The sequence below is a fragment of the Tachypleus tridentatus genome, unplaced genomic scaffold (assembly GCF_004210375.1).
Source record: "Tachypleus tridentatus isolate NWPU-2018 unplaced genomic scaffold, ASM421037v1 Hic_cluster_2, whole genome shotgun sequence".
In the NCBI taxonomy this organism is placed as follows: Eukaryota; Metazoa; Arthropoda; class Merostomata; order Xiphosura; family Limulidae; genus Tachypleus; species Tachypleus tridentatus.
The window spans coordinates 36854623-36876211 of record NW_027467782.1 but is presented as its reverse complement, the minus strand read 5'-3'; the positions used below and the strand labels follow the sequence as shown (position 1 = coordinate 36876211).

Below are 21589 nucleotides of genomic sequence, written 5' to 3'. Positions count from 1 at the left end.
TATACTTTTTTAAATTTATGATGGGGAACATCCCAGAGGTGAAAACTGCCATTGAGTATACTAAAGTTATCTTCTCAATGATATTAAACAGTTTCAACAAAAAGGACTGCAATTTTACCTTTTGAATCAGTTCCAACAACTCACTGGATTTCTTTAGTTTCTCTAAATTTTTTCAACCTGGAGAACTGCCAGAACATGTCTGTCTAAAACAGCAGCTTTCATGGTGTCTCTCCAGTTCTTGTCTACAGTTGTGAATCATCTGTATTGTATGATAAGAGTATTAAGATGATGTAATTATTCAAACAATTATTTAAAAAAAACATCTAAGATGTTGGAACACATTTAAAGTTTAAATGTACCACAAAATTATTTAAAAGGTGGTGCTACCTGTAACAATAGATTTAAACAAATAAAAATATGTTTTCTATTTGTATTTCTTTCCTGTATGGAACATTTTTTAATAACTGCATTTTATTTTTTATCACAACTACATTTTTTCTATTTCAACTAATAAGTATAAGAAGATAATTGAATTACACAAAGCACTAATAATTATATTTGATGTTTAAAATACTAAGCTATATACATAAATATGTATATAAAGAGAATAAAAAAAATCAGAGATAAAAGAATAATATATAAATTGTCTTCACACAAGCAATAAAATACTACTTATACAAATTCTAAAAACATTGAGGAAATATTAAAATAGTTGTAGTGCATACCTTCCCTCCTCTGGCATTTGAGCCATAATATCAGGGGAACTAAAGATTGGCTCTAAATATAGCCATGTAGCTTGAACTTTAACCACTCATCAATTATCTCCTAACATCAACAACTTGTGTTCCCACCTCTGTAAAATGAAAAATAAAAAAGTGAAAATACTTCACAATTTGAAATATATAGTATATGAAATATAAAGGTATATATAGTGTTTATCATAAAATAAAAGTAATATTTAACAAAGAAAAAATTATTAGAATATAATTAATTTGATAAAAATATTTTATCAAACCTTTTTTTTATATTTATGAAACATTACCTTTAAGTTTTTCTAAAAACACAGTAAACATTACTCCTTAGTATAACACGTTTCTTTTACACTATCATTTCAAACATAGTCCTTTTTAGATTTTTTTCATGTATATATCTATCTTTATGTGTATTTGTCTTTAAAAACAATACACACACATACACACATGTATATGATTATATCTGTACTTAAAAAAATTGAGAATGACCATCAACTATGTTACAAAAAAAAATTAATTTTTTGCAGCTTACTTTAACCACAAATAGAGTTAGCTAGCATTCCTGTCAAATGAAATGCATGTGTATCAACATAAAAATAATTCATTCGTTGTGGGCCTGGACTATTAATGAAATATTCAGTTCCAGACAAGAAAGAAGACTGAATATTGTTTGTGAGTTTGTAAAATTTTAGTATATAAATAATTATTTCTCATAATTATTTTTAATAACTGTTATTATAAATTGTATTGTTTTTTTGTATATCAAAATTGGTTTGTGTTAAGAAACTTGTGTGTATTAATCCTGTTGGCAAATATTGTAAATTTAATACATAGTGACATTTAATTATCTTCTAAATTAAAATTAAAATTTCTAGCTATTTGAAATCGTAATATGTAATGTATGTGACGTAATTAGTTGTAGACTAATAGATAAATTATAATATGTAACATACGTAATAAATGTCAATATTATTTTCATTTTTTACCTTAGAGTTCATCAACTCCTGAGTGCTTTTTGGAATGGTTAAAGCTTTATCTACAATGTGTTTTACTCGTCACAAATCCTACAAGATAAAAACTTATACATGTAATACCATGTTAGTTAAAATTAAATAAAAGTAGGCATTTATGAAGAAAACTCAAAAACTACATGTTAAATATATAGAGCAATCAAACAATTTCTCTTAAGTGTTTAGTTTTTTCACATCTGTATAATCAAAGTGTGTTTTCTTTAACAATAAATCATTACTTCTTGGTGTTCTTGTGTGTCAATCATATGTGCAAACACAGGTATCTTAACCTTTAGTGAATACAGTGTAACATGTGGTTTCATACATTTACTGCTACAGTACTTATATCTCATACACTAAGCCAATAATGTACAGTGACTTCTATTGCTTACTTGTGTCAAAGAGGCATTAAAAACAGGAAGTTCAATTCCAATAGCTGTTCAGCAAACTTATTCCTTTCAGCAACCATCCTATTCAAAAAATTTTCCACAATAAGCAGTTTGAATATTCCAACTGGAACAGCCTCTTGTAACAAACCTGTAACCAGTTGAGGCTATGCAATAAAATAAATATTAGTTGGACTGATACATTTAGCTCGAACAATCAGCCACCTGTCAGTTTATACCAGTATTCCAGTGCACTGTCAGTGTCTGGGTTATTGTATCTGTCATGGATGAAGCAGTTTGAAAAAAAAACCTAGTATTTACACTCCAGTCCTCTTGAATCATCAGGCTCACAAGGTTCATAATTACTACCTACTTCATCCTCTTCAAATGACTGTGCATTGGAATTTTGTAAATTACTTGCAGTTTCATTCAGAGTAAAACTCTAAACAACTTTGCTATCTTGTTGCCATAATAGTAATCAAAACAAGGCACTGCAGAAATCTCAGGTCATGTGAACTGAAATTTTAGTAAAAAAAATACTTTCTACCAATTGAAAGAGGAAACACACATGCATGATCATTGTACAATACTAAAGGACTGTTTATCTGTTTGCTTACACACAGTTATAGCATCTTTTGCTGATTGATGTGTTAACACATCATTAGTGCCTGATTAATAGAAATGACTCATTAGTACTTCATTGGTGATGAACATGTTAATCCAACAATAATAGTAAGGCTTTTCTCAATTGTACAGAATTTCCAGTCATCGTGTAAGTCTAATATTTTGTTTATTAGGGTGAAAACCTGAAGGTGAAGAATAGAAGTGATATAAATAAACAAACGAAAATGGTTATAGTTATTACCATGAAATAAGACTTTATTAGTTAAAAGAAGTTTCAGTTCTATATCAACAAAAATCATAAATAGCAAGAGTACTACAAATGACTCAATACAATCTAATGATTTTAGGATTTCATTTTCTAGTTCATTGATTTACAACAGTAAGTATATTTTACAATTTTTTTTATACTGGTTGACTTTCATTAAGGCATTTTATTTTAATTATGATCTGTAATAACTGATGTAGTTCTAAACTAGTTGGCTTTCGACTACAACATACATAATTTTTGTAAGGGTCAGATATGTTTTAAAATTGTCTTTCACAAATTATCAGTGTTACCTCTTAGCTCTTCTGAATATTTGTAGAGAATAATAACCCAATAAACAATAGATTCTTACTTCCTTCTATATATACTTCCTTCTGTTTAATAGATTTTACAAAAATACAACTTAACAACTTATGAATCATTTTTTTATTTGTTATCTTTTTTATGTCAGGATAGGTTATCAACTTTAAAATATTTTAATAAATTTATAAAATGACTAGTAGATAAGATAATATATTAGATGACATAACTGTGAAGGTACTTATTAGTGTAAATTAATATTTACTGTGCAATAAAAAAATGCTACACACTTTTTAAATTAACAGTATGTATCTAATACCCTCTCATTTTATGCTTTTTGTTGATAAACTGATTAGATTAGAATTCATAACATTAAAAACGTCTGTGCTTAAATTTTTTATGGTGTTACCTTTTACTTTCTTCCTGGTGCTCATTTGAGATGTTATTCAATAACTTTTCCAAAAGGATCTCTGTTTGACTAGCTAAAGACTCATAATGTTCCCGAAAATCCAACTGGAACATTCCGAGATCAACAATTTTGTCTGCAGTGTACATAAATTTGTTGATCCAGGATTTATACTCATAAACCTGTTTTCTCCATACTTCAAAGCTGCTCTCACTCTAACATATTAAACAGTGATTTTTTCAGTCTAATGAAGATCCATTATTGGGAAATAAAAAAATAATAAACTAAAAAATACATAAAAAATGTTATCATAAAACTGTATTTGAACAAAATTTACAGGTTTAAAACATATTTTAGGATAGCAAAAACTATTTTAAAATTAGGACCTCCTTCTTTTCTTTACTAACATCTCTAACTGAACACTTCAATGAATGAAGTTCTTAAAAATAAGTTCAAACAGTGTTAGGTAGTGCAAATCAAAGACCTGCATATCACATAACAAGGTTCTTGAAATTTCAGTGGAAAAAAAACTAGAAGGTTTCAATGGAAAAATTTAATATCTAATAAACTTAATAAAATATCAAATTAAAAGTATTTATATACGTCTAATAATGTAAATGAAGAGAATTTATCTTTACAGGAAAACTTTGCAGCTACCTCCCTCTGCTATTGTTATTCAATCCTCACTTTCATGGCAGGTTATGAAAGAAGAACACCAGCCAAGGGTAGAGGAAGTAAGCAGCTATCAGAAATGCATTTTCAGTGCACGAAATATGTTAACTTCCAATATGGTCTTACCTCCTTTCATATAAAACTTGAATTCAACAGTGCAAAGTTTTAGCATACAATGTGGGAACCAAGTGGAAAGTGACTCCCCTGAATGAATGTATGTGCTTTGAGATGAAAATGAAACACACTTATGAGGTACCATACTGACTTCTGGAACAGGTATGCTCTTTGCTCATAATGTAGGAAATGAATCTGACATAGGTGTAATCCACAGTAAAATATAAACAGAATTAGCTACATACACGTGCAATCTCAACCAGACAAATGAGATTTCATGACTTGTCCTTGGCATTAGAAGGTTGATGATGAAAAAAAGATAAATTATGGCATAAACATAAACGTGGCTAAGCCACGTGGACTGTGTTATCTATATATATACGTAACAAGCCTAATCATAAGTATACAGGAATTAAGAAGTGGAAGTTAGCTTCTGGCTGAAACTGGACAAACTTCCAAAACCACATTAGGAACAAGTATAATACATCAAAACTAGCATTACAGGGTTGCCTCAAATCAACCTCATGAACAAAGCAATATCTGTAACCAGTGTCACAAACAGAAATTGTTCATTACCCAGTTATAAATACAGAAAAGTGATATCCAGCATCTGGAATTATTAGGAAGATTTGTAACACTTACTCAACCATAGGAACAGTGCACTTATGTCCTGTATCTGTCACTGAGAAGCAGGTGAAGTCCCCCCAAACTCAATTGTAGGAGCTGGAAAAGAACCTCCTGCAACCAGAATTAATGAGAATAGGAGTCTCTACCATAAACAGCTATAAGAATAGGAGAGTGTCATCCTGCACCTAGTTTTAAGAGGAGGATTCTGTATAGGCTGGGCCTGCTATAACCTATTTGTTACTTTATTTTGACAGGAGTCCACCTGATAAAAAGCATCCAGAGGAAATGGAAGAAGGCAGATCAGCCTTGCCCTCTTCTAACTGGTAAAGTAAATTTCTAGTCTCACTCATGATCAATCTTTTCAGAAACTAAGAAATGGGTAAGAACTCCCATGTTACACTGAAAGAAAAAAGGGGGAATTACATGTGGTGGGGAGTCCAGAGGACCATCACAATAGAGAAAGTACAATGGGTATCTTTAATTCCTACTTTTAAAAGCATATCACTCCCAATTAATGCAATCAAAAGGTCAGCAAGCATGGGTGATAATCCCCTTCTGCTATACTCAGGAAGTCCATGAGTGATGGTCTCCAAATGATATATACATATACATACCACAGGGTATGCTACAAATGGTATTGTTGAAACATCCCATTCCTACAGTGAGTGTTATAATGTAATCATGACGTCAATAGTGCATATCTGACCAGGCAAAAAGATATGACAAAATGATGAATAAGGTGAGAAAACACATTGTGGAGGTGGGGGCCTTCCATGGAGGAGTTAGAATACACCAGCCTAATAAGTTATTATGAAAAATGAAAGGTTTCCAGGGTATAAAAGTTGGGAAATTGAACCTCAAAAGTAGTCATGTAACACCACATAAAATCATAAGGAGAGAACTATACAAAAAGTTGATCAGCATCAGCACCAGTGAAAGATGAAAGTGATAGTCAAACAGCATCCATGAGCAGCACAAATCTTAGGGATGAAAGACCAGTTAAGCAGTATGTCATAAGAGAAATGGTAGAAGAAGCGGGTAACATTGAAAACAGAAATATCTAATTTGTGATTTCCATAAGCAATGAGGAGAAGAAAATAAAATCTTGAGGGGGGAAGAGGATGATAGAACATGAAAATGAAAGTTCAAAGTAAGAATAGTAAAGATGTAAAAAATCACACTAAGATCCCAATCATGCATATTATAGGAACATAGAGGATGCATGACTTGAAATAATAAAAATGGAGAGAAATGAAAGGGAAAGACAAAACCTGCAGAAAAGGAATGTGTTTGACAAGTCTATCAGATATCTAGAAATGACCAACGTGGAGAACCCTTTGTCAAACAAACAGGTGAAGAACAAGGAGAGAGAATGAACAGAAGGGTAGAAAGGAAAAAATCACAACAAATAGATCAAAGTCTTAAGGTATACTCTCACCTATGTGGTAAATGGACATGAAAGAAGGACTAAGGGTACAAGAAAAAAAAAGATGTAACACATGGAGTCAATCCCTGGGCTGAAACAATGCACCTGACAAAAGCCATGTGTGAAGGCAGTGTGGTGACATCTGGACGAACAATATATAACTGAAATCAACAGAATACAGATTTAAGGGTAGACAAAGGTTACACAAGTAAAGGCTGGAGCAGTGAGAATGATGGTTATATTGGCCAAGACAGAACCACTAGTAAAACAAGACATAGTGTGGTTTGGAATAAAAATAGAACTCTTGAAAGAATATCAAATAAGATATTAAGCATAATTGTGAAGAATTCTCCAAACTTGACTGAACACGATTACACCCCAAAGTTAGTGGATAATAAACAGAAGAAGAAAGAAAAGGAAATTTGGTGATCCAGTGGAGAAAGGCATAAATGAGATATCTCCAACTGAGAACATATCCACCTACAGGCCTGTAGATTAAGAGACTATTCCACATGTAGAATCTTGTTGGGAGGAGATAAAAATCCACTACCAGATTTAGGAGAAAAGGCAAGTGAAGACCACAAAGTGGTAATTGTGGGCCCAAAAAAAGAGATCTGAAAACACAGAGACCTTGAACTGTTACTTCCTGGCTCTGTGATACGAGTTACTACAGTAAAGATGTCAGAATGTAACATTACCACCCACTCCATGATAGAGAAAGGAAGAAAGTAGAATAAAGCTTGATGAACTGCCAAAAACTTGAGAATGGTGATATGAAAAGAAGAACTCCAAGCTGTAGATTACAAAGATAAAATGACATTACTAGTGTCATGAACATAAGAAAAAAAACCAAAGCAAAGCTCAGCTCTGTAACCAGGAAAGAATAAAACATGTCAGTGATGGAACAAAACAAACATTTAAGTTCTAAGTTTACAAAATTAGTATGATAAGGCACATAGTGAAGAATTACAAAAAAACAACAGCATTTATTCAAATAGAACAATCAAGTACATATTACTGGTATGTAATCTAGAAATTATCTAAATCTACCTAATTAGCAAAGTACTTATAAGTATCAAATAGACAACCATCTAAGTGTATCTAGCCCACAAAATATGTAATAATAATAACTGTGCAAAATGATTAAGATTACCTAGAAAACACATTAATAATCCACATCTAACTTACAATTCATCTGAAGTAATCTAGATGACAAAGGACGCATAATTACATCCAACACTGAAGAAAATTATGAGAATAAAGCATGGAGATAAAAAACAATGAAAATATCATTCTTATAGATTAGTGAATTACATGTTACTAGTAAAGATATGTGACATACAAGCTATTTAAACATATATAGTTTAAAAAGTACTGATAAATATCAGACAAACCATCTAAATCGGCATAGTCCACAAAATAATAAAAAAAATGTGCAAACCAATAAAAATTACCTAGAAAACACATTAAGAATCAATATTAATTCACAAATCCTCTAAATTAACCTAAAGAAAAAAGGACACATTTAAGTCCTACACTAACAAAAATTAAGATGATAAAGCACACAGTTAAGATTGATGAAGAAAATTATTAAAAGATAATAAGAATTGTTTGTCTGAAGTTAAGCACAAAGTTTCACAATGGGTTATCTATGCTCTGTCCACCATGGGTAATGAAACCCAATTTCTGATATTGTAAATCCACAGACATACTGTTGCACCATTTGAGAGCTGGAATAACAAATAAGATGTTACAAGTAGTAATCATGTGTAACTTGCAATCAATTTAAACATACTTAGTTAAAGAACTTAGTAAAAATAACCTAACAAGCCCTTGAAATTTGTTAAGTCTACACAGTATTTAATATTAATGAATATGCAAAGAAAAACAACAAAGTAATAATCAATATCTCATTTGCAATGCCTCTAAAGACACTTAGATGACAAATGACACATAAATTTCTAACATAGCAAAGTCTAAACAGAGATGACACAAAATACTTAATTCTTCCATTTTTAGACAAGGACAAAGCCACACAAAAAGTATTGGAGCCAAGCTACAAGTGTATTAACCAGGTGTGAAGGATTCATGTTGAAATACTTATCATGGATTCCCTGATAGAGCTGGAAGCAACAGGAAAAAGGACAGGAAGAACAATTCACCACCAACATGAATGACATTGCAGTACAGGGATGGGTGGAAGGTGAAAACTCTTTAAGAAGTGTACAGTGTAACAGCTTAAAATAAGCTACTAGAGAAAAAGAGTCCAAATTATTTTCTCATTAATTGTAATTTTTCTCAGAAACAATGCCACATGAAAAATAAGAAGAAATAACTGTTGAACATATAAACGTAGCTTCCTGCAAATTAAGACAAACTTTCTTTGCAGATGAAGTCTAACCTGATTCCTGAGAAGCTGTTTAACAGTAACATTTTCGACTGTAACAGGAAATGCATAGTTGACACAATGTTTGCAATTCATGAGATCTCTTATATTTCAGTAGCATGCAAAAAAACATAACTAAACAATGCTGTACCAATAGAGAAGGTGTGAAAGGAGGTAAGACCACATCAGAAGTTAACATTTTTCTTGTGTATTTCTTTCAGAATCTGCCAATTCTAAAAGTGAGGATTGAGTGAGAATGGCAGAAAGAGCTAAGCTGCTTCAATATAGGTAGCACAATACTGTTGGTGGAAAGTAGTCACATGATATGTACATGTTCAGAAATGGTGCAAAATTGATAGGGTATATAGACTGGTGCACTGATTGAGAAAAGTTTTAACAATGCTCAAAGAGCAAAAGAAATGTGATATAGCTGTGTTTGAGATCATACTGGAATAATTATTATTAAAACAATGCAACACATATAATACAATATGTTAATAATATAATAACACTTATTTATTGCTAAAGTACAGTTTATTAATACAATCACACTGTCTGCTTTAAACTCAATTATCAAATAATACAAATATTACTATGTAACCAAGAGTTTACCAACACAGTTACATAATAAACTCTCTAAAGACACAGAGCATTGTTTACTAACACAATCACATTGTAGTGTTAATGAACAAAATGACATTATGATTTTTTGGTTTTAAAACACTTAAGTAACACAGACACAAATATCAGACACTAAATATTCCACTTAATAAATCAAGTAACAAAAGTATTTAACATTTTTACTGTCAGAATATAGTCTTCTAACATAGTCCAATGCAGAACTTCATATTGTTTTACATTAACCTGCTATATTGCTGTCATTTACACAATATTTAATTATTCTTGTTAATTTGTCTTGTGAGGTTCATTAACATATATTTCTTTACATCTAGCAAATGTTTAGTATTATTTAATTGGTCCTGAAGTCTCCACAATGTTCTATTTACAAAGGCCTTCAGTAAATTCTTAAACTAGAAAAACACATTATAGCAAAAAATATCTGATAATAATGGCCTCTGAAGAGAATACATAAAAAAGTTTGTGTGTGTGTGTTTTATACAACAAAGTCACATTGGCTATCTGATGAGCCCACTGAGAGGAATCGAACCCCTGATTTTAGCTTTGTAAATCTGGAGACATACCGCTGTACTAGCGGGGGGAGAAAAGCTTTAATGAAGAAATGTAGTAAAAAATTTATTGTTGTTTTAGTAAAATCCTACACATTGGACTGTGTTTTCTGTCCACTGTAGTGAATTGAACTCATGAATTTAGAGATTTAAATCCATAAAGTTACTGCTGACCCACTGGGTTTGGGACTGCTAAAAGTTAGAATTCAGTCAGTTTTGCTGAGGTTTGTTTTTGTAATTATAAATATATTTAGAATAACTTATCCATTTTACAAATGCTCTTAAATGTTTACTACATCTATCATACATATATATATCAAGCAGAAATGCTGTTTGTGCATATACACTTCTCACCTACACTTGGCATGCACCTTCAGGGCCTCTACAGAAAGTCTTGACGGATCAGCACATAAACCTATTTCTATGTTATCCCCTTGGCCACTATGTATTTTACCTACTATTTTACTGATATCTATTTAACTCTGAAAGTACTCTTAGCGCCTCCTAGGAGTGATATTGGTGGGCTTGCATTTGGATCTAATCGCTGTATGTTACTTTCTAAGGACTACTGTGTCTTCTCCCGTGTGCTGAGTAGATATATCAGATATTTGAAAATCATAAGCATGGGATGGCTTTGCATGACTGTAACCATTCTGCACATTACTCAAGCCTACCAGTTAGAGACTGCATGATTATTCCCATGTCTAAATAAGTCATATGTAGAGTTTTTGTTTTAATCTGTAATTTGTCTCAAAAGGACAGTGTACATCCTGTGCACAATATTGCTGTGGGTCCATACTGAATTTTGTACTTGGCTGCTCCACTAGAAGTAACATGTTAGGCAGCACAAACATAAGCAGTTTTTCTATTATCCCATAGTTAGCCATCATAATCAAATATAAAATGATTAAATATAATAGAAAAAAATTCAGTGTATTTTTCCATAAACACCTTGCAGAGAGATTGGAGTTGCAGAGTCATTAGCATTGCTACATTGTCAAAGAAAGACTGCAGATGAAGCTGAATAGTGGGAGACAGAACATGCTTCTGCTTGATACCTTGATGAATTATGTTTTGTACAGCTGTAAACCACCTGAAAGAAGAAAACCTACTTATTAATACGTTGTAAACATCACAATCTGAGTTGATGCTTTTCAGTTTACCTATTGTTATTATACTAACAAGCAAAAAAGGATTTACAAATCTGTATTTTATAAACAGAATTTTAAGAAATGTTCTGATCTTCCCACATTTTCTATAACTGAGGATATAAAAACTTGCTTTCTTAAAGAACTCATTATCTTATATTCTACATAATATTATATTTCTCTGTTTTCCTGTTGTTATTATAATAACAAGGAAAAAAGGATTTACAAATCTATATTTTATAAACAGAATTTTAAGAAATGTCCTGGTCTTCCCACATTTTCTGAAACTGAGGATATAAAAACTTGCTTTCTTAAAGAACTCATTATCTTATATTCTACATAATATTATATTTCTCTGTTTTCCTGTTGTTATTATAATAACAAGGAAAAAAGGATTTACAAATCTGTATTTTATAAACAGAATTTTAAGAAATGTCCTAGTTGTCCCACATTTTCTGAAACTGAGGATATAAAAACTTGCTTTCTTAAAGAACTCATTTTCTTATATTTTACATGTGAATGATTAAGTATACAAATACTACATATCTTTCTTTCCCATAGTATTTACTATTTACAACAATCTTTAATTTTTTTAAATTCTGATTAAACCTGGTAGCTGTCACATGAAACATCAAACCTGAGGTGTTACTTCTTTGTGACTCAATATTTCAAGAAGACAACGTACTATTTGTGGGATAGTTTAATTGCATTCTACTTGACCTTGTGTTTGTGAGGATACTTTGAAGTTGTCACAAGAAACAAAGACATTTCTATGTCCTGGTACCCTTTTCTGCATTTTCTTGTGATAAGCAAATTTTATGGTTATGATGAAGCCTTCAATTGAATCTGAGGAGAGCAGTCTGTCTTTAAGAAAGCCAAAACTTGGTTCTTGAAGTCTTATCAATGTTTATACTTACTGAAAATGTGTACTACAGTTTAACTTTCTCATTTAGAATATCCTTTAGTTTCCCTTGATACAATAAATAGTGTTGAATTTGTTGTCTTTTTATTCCATTTGTTACAAATCACTGCAATTTTCTTCTCTAAATTAGATTCATGAATCTCTCATTTTTGTGGAGATCAAGAGATGCATAATGATACAGAAAGTTCACTGTTACATTATTGATTCGTTGTTGCTTGATTAAGTGTTTTATGGCACAAAGCAGCTAGGCTATCTGCACCAAACATCTGGTAAAAAGTTAAAAGTAAATTTAGTAAAATTCATAAAAGGAAATTAAGGTAAAACAAAACAAAGTTAAAAAAACAACATAAATAGCATAAAACCAATGTTTACATCTAGTCTACAAAGTCAAGAAAAAATTACAGAAATTTAAGTTGTAAAGGACTTTCTGTAGTGTAACTGTAATAATAACTCACCAGGAAGACTAACAGGTAAGTACAAAAACCACCATCAGTCACCTGATATAATAATACCTTGCCAGGATGACTAATGGGTAGTTCGAACAGCAGCGTTAGTCACCTGAAGTTGGCCTTTCCAGTCCTAGCATCGAGTTATTTCATGTTAGGTCAGTTTCTAATTTTAAATTGAACTAGATGATTTTTAAAAGGGAACCACATTAAAAAGGTGTAATGTAGAAATTAAAAAGATTAATGACCTTTAGAAAACTAAAAACATTACCAAGGTGGACAGTGTCACCATCACTGTCTAACATTATGGACAAACCTTGGGACAGAACATGTTTAAAATGGTGCCGTTGTTGAGAGTCATAACAATGACAAGAAAGTAAAATGTGGCTTATTGTAATTTGAGTGTTACACAAACTACACACTGGTGCATCAGTCCCAGATAAAAGCAAATGATGAGTTAAAAAACTGTGACCAATGCGTAGTCTAGTTAGAACAACTTACTCTCTTCAACCCTGACGCAAGCAAGACGACTAAAGTCCAATATAATGTTTTATTTGGAAAAGCTTGTTTTCGTGTTGCTAACTCCAAGTCAACTGCCAGCTGGCACAGAGATGAGTCTTGAATACAGGACCATAGTCTATGTATGGGACAGGTACAGTGGTGATAGAGCCAGAGCAGATAGACTTAGCTGCAGTGTCAGCAAGCTCATTCCCATGAATACCAAAGTGGCCTGGTATCCAGAAAACTGGATAGAAGTAGATGTTAAAGAGAAATGGGCCAGTGGTTTTGAATATCAGCAAGAACAGGGTGTAAATTAACTTGAAGCAATTCCAGGTCCAGTAGAGAACTATGCGAGTCAGTATAAATAGTGCAGTTTGACTACTGCTTAACTTCTATGTGATCCAGGGCAAGGGAAATAGCATACAGTTCAGCAGTAAACACAGAAGCTGTAGTGGGGATTCTGTGTGCAACCACCGAACCACAACAATCCATGGCAGAGCCAACACAGTCACCTGATTTTGAACCATCTATATAAATAGGAATACAAGGATGGTTCAAAAGATGTTCAGCAAATTGCAGATAATATTTCCAATCAGGAGTGTCAACTTTTCTCAGATGATTTAAAGATAAGTCACAATTAAGAAATGTAAGAAGCCATGGTAGGATCGGCTAACCAGTGGATACAGCAATGTTTATTGAGAACAGACCCAATTCATCTAACTGTACCTGATATGAATGCCAAAAGAAGCAATGGCAAACCATCTGGTCTGAAAAAGCATGGCCCAACAAGGAAGGAAAACAAAACCCCAGATGAGATGCTTTGGTAAGGAACAAAGTATCAAAGCATATTGTAAAGACAGTTGCAAACAATGGAGGTGCAAAAAGGTTCATGAGACTCTATGTATAAGCTCTGAACTGGGAAGTGCTGAAAGCCCCAATGCAGAGCCAAAGACCTCAATGATGAATAGGATCTAGCATCTTTAAGGCCAAAGGTCAGCCAGAGTTATAGTTCAATAATCCACAGTCAAGTTGCGACTAATAAGAGCACTACATATCTTTAGCAGAGAACGTCGATCTGCTGCCCAAGTGGTGGAAGAGAGGACACAGAGGATGTTCCGTGCTCTTATACATTTGACCCATGTGTGGTGTAAAGGTCAGCATACAGGCAAAGATAAGTTCCAAGAACCTTGTCTCAGGGACCACAGACAGCACAACTTCACTGATATGGAGTTCAGGATCAGGTTGAATACACTTCTGACAATTTTGTTTAAGATCCAGTACTTACACTGTTGACAAGTTTGATCAGATTCAGTACTTACACTGATGACAAGATTGATCATATTCAGTACTTACACTGATGACAAGTTGGATCAGATTCAGTACTTACACTGATGACAAGTTGGATCAGATTCAGTACTTACACTGATGACAAGTTGGATCAGATCCAGTACTTACACTGATGACAATTTTGATCAGATCCAGTACTTACACTGCTGATCTCGGTAATCACAGTGATCTAACGAAATAGAAATAACTTTGTTTATATCATTATGTAGAATGATATGGCTTTACCATCTTTACCAAATAATCCAAAACACACATCTGACAATATAAAATATCACAAGTATTTTGTTCAAATGTTGCTTATTTCATTACCAACAGGTAATTTTAACATGGTAACAAAACTAACATGCCAGCCAGCCATGGTAACAAAACTAATGTTTTAATGAACGTTTATTGTTATCCAAATCAGATATGTGATGATTGGACTTATGATCTGAAATTGATTATCCAAGCTCACACTATATCCACTAGATTTGCATAAGCTTCTCTCACTTGCCTCTTTTAAAGTCAATCACAGCATTTAAAGTATTTCAAGTTGTTTGTGAACAATGTCCAGACCTCAGTAAAGAAATATCAATGCTTTACCACTTGAAAAACCATCAGAAGCTTTTAGTTGAATTTTATTCAGTTTGTTTAAAGTTAGGCACAAAACTAAACAATGAGATATGTTTGCTCTTCCTTCCATGGGTATTCAAACCGGTTTCTAGCAATGTAAGTCCGAACACATAGTGCTGTGAATTTTATTCAGTGATTTGGAAAGTTACAATATGTCAGCATTCTAATAACATTCAATTATTAATACTTTAAACAACAGGCATAATTCATGTTGTGGTTCCACAAGGTAAACAATCTTTTAAAACCTGAGAAATAAAAAAATAAACACATATGTACACAGAAAGTGAAGCCATTTTTATATCAATAAAAACCAAAACTAAAATTACTGTAAGAAGAGTACTAGAGAATAGTGAGTGTTTAATTTCAAAGAGTGAAAATTTACTTATCTATAAATTCAAATATTGAATTACACCATTAAAAGGACAGAAAATGAACCAGATTCATATGAAACAGTTGTCATAAACAAACACTGTCTTTTCACTTTACCAATACTGAAGTAAAAATGGTTAACACTTAACAATATAATCATGAAGAACTTAACAATCATTAAATATTAAGTCATGAAATAATACAAATAATACCACCAACACTAAGCAGTCTTGTTTATCCAGAAATAAGCCCTTCTTCAATGAAAATATTATCAACAATCTTTAACACTATATACAAACACTGTTCTTAGTTCATATCCTAAGTCTTCTCTCTCTCATAGGGTCTCATGTAGAGGTTTACAGAAAAGTAAAAAAATTTCCAGTTAACTTAATAACTGACTGATTTATATTATAAGCTCACTGTACACAAGGACGACATTAACCAGTTTCACGTGTAAAAGTTACTTACATTTTACATGCAGACGTAAACTATTTACTTTAGTTTTTTGTGCTGTCGGGTTATCGATGGATCAATTTTAAGTTTATGGACTTATAACACTAAAATCCATGGTTCTATTCCCTATGTTGATCAATATTTGTGGCTTCAGCTGCTTATGAAGTAGTTTTAATGTCATAAATCACAATCGATTCAAACCAGACCTACACCTCTTCACAGATGCTTATCTTTCTGGTTGTGGTACATCTCTGAATAGCCATCTCACCTCAGACATTTGGACCAGCATAAGCAATTCCTCCACATCAGTGTGCTCGACCTTTATTCTATCAAATGGAGATGTTTGCATTTCTTACCAATGCTAGTAGATGGTTTGATTATTATCCATTCTGACAATTTCATGGTGGTTTTATATATCAATAATAGAGTAAGTACCAGATCTTTAACTCTTTATTTTTAAACACTCGACCTCATAAACATCTGTCCAATGAATTTGCTTTATATATTATAATGTATTAAGAGCGATGTACCTCATAGTAAGCCATCTGTACCCTCTTCCACCTACTAAACAGCCACTTCACTCACAAGTTTCCTGATGTGTATGCTTTGTTTTGGATACTTACGACTTCTTTTCTCATCAGTCATGAAGATTCATGAGTACAAATGGAGCTAGCAAACATGGAATTGACATCACTCTCCTATTGGTAGAGAGAGGGCCTTTACTGCAAAGTAACATCATTATCCAATAATATAATTCATGAGAACTTACGAAAGTTTAGGTAGGAGTTGCCTGAAAGCTAGTGTCATGCAAATACTTAAGGAAGATGCTAACAGAAGATAGAATCTTTCTCTGAAATGCTAGGTATCTAACTGAAACAAATTTTTATGTAAGAAAATGTTAACTTTCCAAAATCAGATCTGTGGTGACTAACCAGCAGGAGATAATACAAGGGGGGGATCCCATCTTCTCCTTTACATTTGATGATGTGTTAAAATCTTCCTTTTTGTTCTTTTATGTTTTGCATGTTGTTTGTTTGTGTTTCCTTTATTATATAGTTGTTAATTAACTAAAGTTTCAAAATTCACTCCAGATGAAAATGAATCTTGAAGTTCATATGAATTTTAATACCCTTTTCACTGAGGAGAATTTTCAAAACATTTCTCAACAAGGCTGAATTTTCTTCCTTTTATTTTAGGTTTTCCACTTCTGATCTGTCTTATAGTGAAGTTATTTCTATTTTGAAAGTCATGTCTATGACGGAAGTCCCTATACCTTTGACTCAAACTTACTTTCATACATGTTACTGAGTATGATTGAATTAATGGAAGATTTCTGTAGGTTCACTGAAATTCTCTATCAATCCCTATCTATTCTACAAGATTCTTTGTATCAGTTGAATACTCAACGTCTGTATACATTTACCATTTATCTAAGAACGAAAAGCCTCTCTTTTTGGGTCTTTGTACCACATCCTTCAGCTCAGATGGTAAATTAATTTATTCAGGATTATACCAAGTTATCCACATACCTGCCTATTTCCACACATTAAAATTATATAGATATGATGAAAAATCATACCTACAGCCACAGAACAACTTATTAGACATTGATTTTCTCAGACAATTATCATAAACTCTTGCATTTCAAAGTTTCCAACATCAGTTTAGGGTTTAATAAACAATACCATAATAAACAGAAAAAAATTTAAACAAAAAATTACTGGTGATGAAAAATGAATTAAGAAGTGTCATGAGATAAAAGTAAAGATAAAGAATGGAACATAGCTGTGAAATGATGTCCACATTATAAGAGAAGATACAGAATGGAACATAGCTGAGAAATGATGACCACATTATGAGAGAAGGTACAGAATGGAGCATAGCTGTGAAATGATGTACACATAATGAGAGGATGGCTGAATACTGTCAAGAGGAAACAAAGTTGACAAAGCCTTATGCAGTAGATGGAAATAAATAAACAAGTTAAATTTCTCATTGAAAACGGGAGATGAAAGAGATTAAAACCATAGGAAATAAAGTTGTAGGCTGCATAATGAAAATCACTAATATATGAAAATAGGCTGTTACGTCATCAACATGTAACTACTTTACCTAGTCACTGTTGAGATTTGACTTATGTGAGGTAGTTCTTCCATCACAATAGAGACAGAAATAGTAATACCAGCTTGTAAGTTCATAAGCTTTAAAATATAAGTCAAAAACCAAAGTAAGTCTCTATCATTTAAAAATGCATCTTTCGAATGCAGAACTATATAGGAGCTAACAATTCGGGAGGTGGTGTCTACTCTAACTGTTAGAAAGCAAATGTATCATCCCACTTTTGCTACTCTCTTGCTTTACATGCGACTTTTGGACTAGCTGCACATGTACTTTCCATTCCTATATCCTAAACAGTAAACATATAGCATTCAACTGTCGTTGCTCAAACGCAAATGGCAAATTACTTTATCAATTTCTGGACGAATCAAACATGACTTTATTAAACGATGCAACACCGACACATATCTCGTACGCACATGGCACCAGTGAAATACTGGACTTATGCCTGTGTTCGTCAAATATGAGTCGCAAATTCGTAAATTTTCATGTTGGTCACGATATAGATAGTGATCACCTTCCAGTTTGGTGTATCTTCAATCTCACCCCCACTTAAATAAAACCATAGTGAGAGACCAACTGAACTACAAAAAAGCTAATTGGCCAGTTTTCCAAACTATATTAAATGAAACCTTACCTCCAGAAGCACTACATATTGCCGCGGACGCATCAGATATAGATGCATACTGTCATATCATCTCTGAGTGTCTAAAACATGCAGCCAACAGTTCGATACCGAAACAAAACACTTCACAACAACTCATTCATGGCAACCACATAAAGATATAATACACTTAATTAAAAACAGACGTATACTCCGCAGACAGTACATTCAAAATCGAAACCCCACACTTAAAACTCAGATAAACACAATAAGAAATAAAATACGAAACTTAATCAGACAACAGAAACAAGAAAACTGGGACACCTTCTGTTCCGATCTAAATCATAAAACTGATCCTAAACAATTCTGGACACATTTGAAAAGATTTACAAACACAGGAACAACAAACACAGTATATCCACCACTGGAACTGGATGGAGAAACAGCATACACTAACACAGAAAAAGCCGAGATATTTAAAAAACACCTAGAAAACACGTTCAAAACACATCATGAACCAGACATGAACAGATACTTTATAATACAGTCACAAACTTTATTGACCAAAACAGAAGCATTTTTACACCTAAATTTCCAGTCAACAATATTACACACCAAGAAAAACAAAAGACTGGTGCACTCATCAACTGGTAAAACATATCACTGTTACAGAAGTAGTAACTGCTATTAAAAACACAAAAAACAAAGCTCCTGGAGAAGATGGTATTCAAGCTATCCTCCTAAAACAAGGCACTCAGAGATTATATGAACACCTAACAGCGTTATTTAATCTCTCACTATCAGCTGGATATATCCCCGTTTCTTGGAAGGAAGCAATAATATTAATGTTCCAGAAAGAAGGAAAGTCAGCGAATAAACCAAACAACTACCGCCCGATTAGCTTAACCAGTTGTATTGGCAAAGTATTAGAGAGGATAATTAGTAATCGTCTGTCAGTTTACTTAGAAGAAAATTCAAAATTACCAGAAATTCAAAACGGATTTCGAAAACCGCCAAACTACAGACCACCTGATTCGACTTACAGAATCAATTACCGACAGCTTCAACAAAAGAATGCACTGTAGCTTGCTTTCTCGACATTGAGAAAGCATTTGACACAGTGTGGCATAACGGCTTAAGACATAGATTGCTTGAAATGGCATTACCCCAGGAAACTATTCGCTGGCTGTCCAACTTCCTGGATAACAGAATGTGTAAAGTAAATGTAAATGGGGCCCACTCAGGGTCCTTTTCACCCGAAGCAGGAGTCCCGCAGGGAGGGGTTGTTAGCCCTATATTATTTATCATGTACGTGAGTAATATGCCTCTGTCGGACCTAAATTTAGGTTATGCATCACAGTTCGCTGACGATGTAGCAGTCTGGAAAAGTGCCCCCACCCGTCAATAGCAGCAACGAACCTACAACCAGTCCTAAATAACATCGAAGAATACTGCCAGAAATACAGAATCAAAGTTAATATTCCAAAACCCAAGTCATAGTATTCAGCAGACTGAATAAGCTGAAAAAAGATCCACCAAAACTCTATATGAATGGATCACTTTTACTGACTGCTACTTCTGCTAAATTTCTAGGTCTAACCTATGACTCAAAATTAACGTGGCTACCACATATTAAAAATGTACTGATACGAATCTGGAAAAGAGCAAACTATGCAAGAAGTCTTTCAGGTAAAATCCAAGGAACATCGCCAGACAACATACTTAAAATCTACAAAACGTACATTAGACCAACAATAGAATATGCATCACCTGCCTGGATTAACATAGCACCCACACATGTACAGAAACTTCAACGTATACAAAATTCTGTACTAACTTCAGCATACAAAGTACCACGTAGCACCTCAACCACATTCATGCACAAGTATGCAAACATAGATACAATAGCTGAAAGACTCTTGCATAATTCTCTAAAATATTTCAATAAGAATTGGCACAAAATGACTTAATGTGTGATCTCGACAGATATCACGTACATGATGTAAATGGTACTAAATACCTCTCCCCTTTAACATATATTTAAGAAATGTAACACAAGCTGGCCACTATGCACTAGACACTTAGTCCTTGTTTCTTTTATTTTATAATTATTATTTTCTTTTTTTAATCATTATTATTATTTTATTTTCTTCTCTTTTGAATTATTATTCAAGTATTGAATAATAATAATTATTATTACTTTCTTTCTGTGTGAGTGTTTGTGTTACTACAAGTAGTGGTAGCATTCTCTCAATCGAGAAAAAGGAGAAAAATACAAAAAATATATATATATATATGAAAATACAAAAAAAAAAAAAATTAAATGGAAAAAAAAAAAAAAACCTTGTTCGTCCATGCATGGACTGAGTCCTGAAATGGACCTGAGTATGATGTTATACTTTTACTCTGGCCCAAAGCTTTAAAAAAAAAAAAAAAAAAAAAAAAAAAACCCTAAAGACAGACGCTATAATCGTTCGGGAGGGAGGAAGAGGTCAAATGTACCTGACCCTCCTGGGTATTTAACAACATCAATACCCAAATACCCACACAGTCAAACAACTATACTTTCTAACTGCACATTTTATTATTGTATGTTTTGTTTTGGTGAAAATTGTGTTCAAATATAACTATTTACAGCAGTTCCTGTAGTAACAATATAGAAACTAACAATTTATAAAATATGTTTATGGTTTTTGACATCTGGGAAAATTTAATATGGATTTAGTTCACATTTGTGCTGAAAAGTTAGTATGAGTTTGAATCGGTCAACTACTTAAGGTGAAGTATGTTTACAGAGAGTTTTACACAAACTGATGATATATTTTAGATATATCATATGCATGTAGATTTTTGGAATAATTTCTACATTATGATGGCAATTTGTTTTAATTGCCAATAAAGAAAACTTATGTTG

At 32.7% G+C, this 21589-nt stretch overlaps 1 long non-coding RNA gene across 2 annotated transcripts; it reads right to left on the bottom strand.

Annotated features, from left to right (window-relative positions):
- Window positions 1-1618: 1618 nt before the first annotated feature.
- LOC143242743 (uncharacterized) lies at window positions 1619-7177 on the bottom strand. Of its 2 annotated transcripts, XR_013023194.1 has the most exons (3): window positions 3747-7177; window positions 2155-2232; window positions 1619-1816 (listed from the first exon to the last, which is right to left on the bottom strand). It is a non-coding gene; the product is annotated as an uncharacterized LOC143242743 (long non-coding RNA). The 2 variants fall into 2 exon arrangements; XR_013023195.1 differs by lacking the exons at window positions 1619-1816; window positions 2155-2232 and adding an exon at window positions 2789-2954.
- Between the last annotated feature and the right edge of the window lie 14412 nt (window positions 7178-21589).